Below are 6,782 nucleotides of genomic sequence, written 5' to 3'. Positions count from 1 at the left end.
TTACGGTCCTTGGGGAGGAACCGTTGGTCGATGCTGAGTTCATCACTCATCTTCGTACTCATCACAGGCTCTGTACTTCGGAGGAGGACGAGCCAAAATATGAACTGATAATCCCGGGTCCTGAAGACCGGGTCTGTTTTGGGAGAGAAAATGAGGCGGTCCCTCATTTTTTCTTTATGTATGAATGTATGATCACCCGCTTGGGTGTTTTTCTTCCTTTCTCGGATTTCGAGATATCTGTTTTGCATCACTGTAGAGTTGCCCCTACTCAACTTCACCCCAATTCTTGGAGTTTTTTGAAGATCTATCAGTTTATTAGCCATGCTCTGGACTTCCCGACCTCTTTGAGGATTTTTTTCTTTCTCTTTCATATGACTGAGCCCTTTAGTGGGCTAAACAACAAACAGCAATGGGTATCCTTCAGAGCCATACAAGGTCGGAGGATTTTCACCCTTTTTGACGAATCTTTTCACAACTTCAAGAACTTCTTTTTCAAAGTACAAGCCGTAGAGGGTCACCACCCCTTTTTCCTGGATGAGCATTCCTCCCCTCGCTTCCCCCTTTATTGGTCGCCGCCTTCCTCTTGTGAAAAGTATGGTCCTGATGACCTGGATGAGGTGGAGGCGGCCATCGTGGGGTTTTTTCGAGAAGCGTGGGGGAGGGCCCCATACTTGGATACCAGGAAAATTCTCCAGGGAGCACCGAATTTTGTTCAATCTCAACTAGGTAGTGCATGCATTCTTTATTTCCGAGTTGTTTCTGCCGACTTGCATTCTACCGACTTGTAACTTTTGTTAGTTGTTTCTTTTGTAGATATGGCAAAAAGGAATGCTCAGGAGTCCTACCAGAGGGTCCAGGAGGCCAAAGCAAAGTCCCGGGCTAGGTCCGGTGGTGCCAAGGCAATCCCCTCCCCTCCTCCTCCTCCTCCTCCTAAGACTGTGGGTACTCCCTCTCAGCCTATTATAATCTCTTCCTCAAGTTTGTCCCGACCACTCCCTTCTGCCCAACTTCTCTCCGAGCCAGAGCGAGAAGACTCCCCTCAGCTCTTTGGGGGCAACCTCAAAGGTTGAGGAGCTGGAGGGGAGGCTTCTTGTTTTTCAAAAACATGAGAGGGAGTTGAAGGAAGAGAGGGATAAGTTGAGGGAGGAGAGGGATAGCCTTCGGGAGAAGGAGAGCCAGCTGCAGGCCCAACTTACCCTGGAGGCGAATTTGAGGAAGACAGCCCAGGAGAGTTACCAAAGTTTATTCCGAGATATTGTGGCTGTGAGGAAGGATTTGCTGAACTCTCGGAATGCTTATGCCGAGTTGGAGGACTCTATCGCTGAGGGCGCTGAGGAGTCTTGGAGAATTTTCTTAGAGCAAGTCAGAGTTATCGCTCCCGACTTGGATCTTTCTCCTCTACATCCTGACAAGGTAGTTATTGATGGCACTACATCCTGACAAAGTAGTTATTGATGGCGCCATCGTTGATCCTCCTGTCCCCGAGGTCGTTTCCGAGTCAGACCTGAAGACTCGGGGACAGAGGATTATTGAGTCTCCTCCTCGTTCCCGAGATGCTCCGAGTTCTTCAGCTGCTCATCTGACTTCCTCTACAGCCCCTCCTCCTGGTCCTGGTGGCGCTCCTCCCGAGTCTGGCGGTGGTGATTCCTCTACTCCTTTGAAGAAATGACTCTTATTATTATTTTTTATGGCTATATGGGGGCCCGGCCTGTGGGTCCCCCCTTTTTTAAACTTTATTTATCTGTTGGTGGTTGTGAACAATTTCTTCTTGACCTTTTAAGGCCGTAAACAAAATATTCTGATCTGTGCCCCTTTTTGGATAAGGGTTTTTAAACCAAGTAAATGCCCTTTTTTGGATAAGGGCTTAAGTTACCTTGTGCGTGCATGCTTTTCTATTTCGATATGTTTGATCTTTTCTGGAAAACCTTTTTGTTGGCTTGGATTGCTTTCTCGAGCCTTTTCCGTTCAAGGGCTTTTATGCAGCCTTTAAACTTTTTCCAAGTTTTCCTATCTCTTTTGTTATCCTTTATACTCACTTTTGCTTTAGTGAGTTTTTGTGACTTAGGTTATTTTTGTGATGCGTTTTTCATCTACTCGGAGTGTTCCCGAGTTTGTCTACTCGGGCTCTTGTCTCGACTTACGAGTCGGACTGTTCCCGAGTTTAATACGATCAACTTATACAACCTCTTTACGCCGACTTGTGCCTCGTCATTTCATCCTGACGACCATGTTAGGTCGGTTCATGGGATTTTCACGTTTTGTCGAGCTTAAGTCGGCGCGTTTCGTAGAAAGACTTATAAAAAATAAAGGAGGATATTTAAGAGAGATATTGTAAATGAAAAAGATCTTTATTGATTGTGAAGGTACCTTTTTGCTACTAAGGGTCTTGATAGCTTATTTTCCTTTAGCCTCTACTATGATGCCTCGTTAAAAACCCTTCTCCAGAAAAAACCCTTTTTTGGGAAAAAATCATGAAGTTGGGAAAAGAGTACATCAGGGAGTAGAGTTCGCTTTTAACTGTAGTACCTTTTCATATTACAAGCATGCCACGACCTTGGTAGCTCAGTGCCATTCAGGTCGGTTACTTTATAATAACCTTTCCCTAACACTTCCTTGATTTTGTATGGCCCTTTCCAATTTGCGGCGAGCTTTCCTTCTCCTGATTTGTTGACTCCAATGTCGTTTCTGATGAGGACCAGGTCGTCCAGGACAAAAGCTCTTCGAATGACTTTCTTGTTGTATCTAGTAGTCATCCTTTGTTTTAATGCCGCTTCTCTTATTTGGGCACCTTCTCGGACCTCGGGGAGCAAGTCGAGCTCCTCTTTGTGCCCCTGTATATTTCCGACCTCATCGTGGAGAATTACCCTTGGGCTTTGCTCATTTATTTCTATTGGAATCATGGCTTCTACACCGTAGACTAGTCGGAAGGGTGTTTCTCCTGTGGCGGATTGGGGGGTTGTCCTATAAGCCCACAGCACTTGAGGGAGCTCTTCAGCCCAAGCTCCCTTCGCTTCCTGTAATCTTTTCTTCAAACCTGCCAGTATGACCTTGTTAGCTGCCTCGGCTTGCCCATTGGCTTGTGGGTGTTCCACCGAGGTGAACTGATGCTTAATTTTCATACTGGCTACCAAACTTCTGAAGGTGGCGTCGGTGAATTGGGTTCCATTGTCTGTGGTGATGGAATAAGGTATTCCATACCTTGTGATGATGTTTTTGTAGAGGAACCTGCGACTTCTTTGAGCGGTGATGGTGGCTAATGGTTCTGCTTCTATTCACTTTGTGAAGTAGTCTATTCCCACGATCAAGTACCTGACTTGTCCTGGCGCTTGGGGAAAAGGACCTAACAGATCCATTCCCCATTTTGCGAAAGGCCAGGGGGAAGTTATACTAATGAGCTCTTCTGGGGGAGCCACGTGGAAATTTGCATGCATCTGGCACGGTTGGCACTTTTTCACAAAGTCTGTGGCATCTCTTTGCAAAGTCGGCCAATAGAATCCTGCTCGGATTACTTTCCTGGCTAGTGACCTCGCTCCGAGATGGTTTCCGCAGATCCCACTATGTACTTCTTCCAACACCTCGGTGGTTCTTGAGGTCGGTACGCACTTCAGCAATGGTGTTGATATCCCTCTTCTGTAAAGGACATTTCTCACCAAAGTATAATGTTGTACTTCCCTTCGGATCTTTTTAGCTTCTTTCTCCTCCTCGGGGAGGATGTCGAATTTCAGGTATTCGACCAAGGGATTCATCCATCCGAGGTTTAAACCGACTACTTCAAGTACTTCTTGTTTGTCTTCTATTTTTGCTACTGAGGGTTCCTGGAGGGTCTCTTGAATCAGGCTTCTGTTGTTCCCTCCCGGTTTGGTACTTGCTAACTTGGACAGGGCGTCTGCTCTGCTGTTTAAATCCCGAGTTATGTGTTTAACTTCTATTTAGATCCCGAGTTATGTGTTTAACCTCGGTTTTCGCAAAGCGCCCAAGGTGCTCCAAGGTTTTCTCCAAGTATCTCTTCATATTGGGGTCCTTTGCCTGATACTCTCCACTTATTTGGGAAGTTACCACTTGTGAGTCGCTATAGACCATCACCTTTGTAGCGCCAACTTCTTCTGCTAACTTTAATCCGGCAATCAAGGCTTCATATTCTGCCTGATTATTTGAAGCTGGAAATTCAAATTTTAAGGAGACCTCTATCTGGGTTCCTTTTCCATCTACCAATATTATGCCTGCGCCGCTCCTTGTCTTGTTGGAGGATCCGTCTACGTAGAGTTCCGAGGTGGTCGGTTTTTCCTCTTGCTCTCCTGCATATTCTGCAATGAAGTCGGCGAGGCATTGGGCTTTAATTGCTGTCTGAGTTTCATATCTCAGATCAAACTCGGAGAGCTCTATTGCCCATTGAACCATTCTCCCTGCAACATCCGTCTTTTGGAGGATTTGCTTCATGGGTTGGTTCGTACGGACTCTTATTGTGTGAGCCTGAAAGTAAGGTCGTAGCCTTCGTGAGGCTATCACTAAGGAGTAGGCAAACTTCTCTAGTTTGTGGTACCTTAGCTCAGGGCCTTGTAGGACCTTACTGATAAAGTAGACCGGGTGTTGCCCGACCTCGTCTTTTCTGACCAGGGCTGATGAGACAGCCCTGTTTGCCACGGATAGGTACAGGACGAGGTCTTTTCCCGGTACTGGTCGGGTTAATATAGGAGGTTGACTTAGGAATCTTTTGAACTCTTGGAACGCCTCCTCGCATTCCGAAGTCCATTCAAATTGGCATCCCTTCCTCAATAGAGAAAATAGTGGAAGGGATTTTAGTGCCGATCCCGCCAAAAATCTGGAGAGGGCTGCAAGTCGGCCATTGAGCTGTTGAACCTCTCTCAAACAAGTCGGGCTTTTCATTTCTAGGATGGCTCTGCATTTGTCGGGATTGGCCTCAATCCCTCTTTGTGTTAGCATGAAGCCTAGAAATTTCCCTGCTTCTACTGCGAAGGCGCATTTTGCGGGATTTAGTCTCATCCCGTGCAACCTTATAGTGTTGAAGACTTGTGAGAGGTCGGTTAGGAGGTCGACTTATTGCTTGGTTTTTACTAACATGTCGTCGACGTATACCTCCATTAGGCTCCCTAGATGGGGGGAAAACACTTTGTTCATCAGCCTTTGGTACGTGGCTCCGGCATTCTTTAGTCCGAATGGCATGACCACATAACAATAGTTGGCTTTTGGCGTGATGAACGATGTTTTCTCCTGGTCGGGTTCGTGCATCGGGATTTGGTTATATCCCGAGTAGGCGTCCATAAATGATAAGTATTGGTACCCCGAGCTGGAGTCTACCAGGGTATCGATACTCGGTAGGGGATAAGGGTCCTTAGGACATGCCTTATTCAAGTCGGTATAGTCGACGCACATTCTCTATTTACCATTCTGTTTCTTGACTAGCACTACATTGGCTAGCCACGTTGGGTACTTGACCTCCTTAATAAAGCCGGCTTCCAGAAGTGCCTGTACTTGCTCTTCTACTATTGAGGCTCGCTCTGGGCCGAGCTTGCGTCTTCTTTGCTGTACAGGTCGGGACCCTGGGTAAACCGAGAGCCTGTGGGACATGAGCTCGGGATTAATCCCAGGCATGTCGGAAGCCTTCCATGCGAAGAGGTCGGAATTAGCACTAAGGAGTTCAGCCAGCCCTTGTTTTAGGGTTTCCCCTAGGTTGGCTCCTATGTGAGTATCGCTCCGAGGCGATTAAGGGTAGTTCTGCCGATTAAGGCATTGTAGGCTGACCCTTCATCGATGACTATGAAGTCTATGCTCAGAGTCCTTGATTTTTCCCCTCTTCCAAAAGTGGTGTGAAGGGGCAAAAATCCCAGTGGTTTTATTGGCGTATCCCCTAATCCATATAGGGTGTCGGGGTAGGCTCTTAACTCTTTTTCATCTAACCCTAGCTTGTCGAAGGCGGGCTTGAAAAGGATGTCCGCCGAGCTTCCTTGGTCTACTAGGGTTCTGTGGAGATGGGCATTGGCTAGGATCATGGTTATCACCACGGGGTCATCGTGCCCGGGGATTACTCCTTGCCCATCTTCTTTTGTGAATGAGATTGTGGGGAGGTCGGGTGTCTCTTCCCCGACCTGGTAGACTCTCTTGAGATGTCTTTTCCGAGAAGATTTGGTGATTCTACCTCCCGCAAACCCTCCTGAGATCATATGTATATGTCTCTCCGGGGTCTGTGGTGGTGGATCTCTTCTATCCGTGTCATCTCGCTTTCTCTTTCCGTGACCATCCGACCTTTCCATGAGATATCTATCAAGCCGACCTTCTCTAGCCAGCTTTTCTATCACATTCTTAAGGTCGTAGCAGTCGTTAGTGGAGTGACCATATATCTTATGGTACTCGCAATAATCGCCGCGGCTTCCCCCTTTTTTATTTTTAATGGGTCTAGGGGGTGGCAGCCTTTCAGTGTGGCAAATCTCTCTGTATACGTCCACTATAGAAGTTTTTAGAGGAGTATAAGAGTGATATTTTCTGGGCCTTTCGAGACCGAGTTCTTCCTTCTTCTTGACTTCCCTTTCCCTTTCCTTAGATAAGGAAGTGGGTCCAGGTCGCCAACTCAGGTCTCTCAATTTTGCATTCTCTTCCATGTTGATGTACTTTTCGGCCCTTTCTTGTACATCACTTAGAGAAACGAGGTGTCTTTTAGATATGGACTGGGAGAAGGGACCTTCTCTAAGCCCATTGACTAACCCCATTATGACTGCCTCTGTGGGCAGGTCTTGGATCTCTAAACATGCTTTGTTGAACCTTTCCAT

Source organism: Arachis duranensis, chromosome 2, assembly GCF_000817695.3.
Source record: "Arachis duranensis cultivar V14167 chromosome 2, aradu.V14167.gnm2.J7QH, whole genome shotgun sequence".
NCBI lineage: Eukaryota > Viridiplantae > Streptophyta > Magnoliopsida > Fabales > Fabaceae > Arachis > Arachis duranensis.
This window is presented reverse-complemented; position numbering follows the sequence as displayed.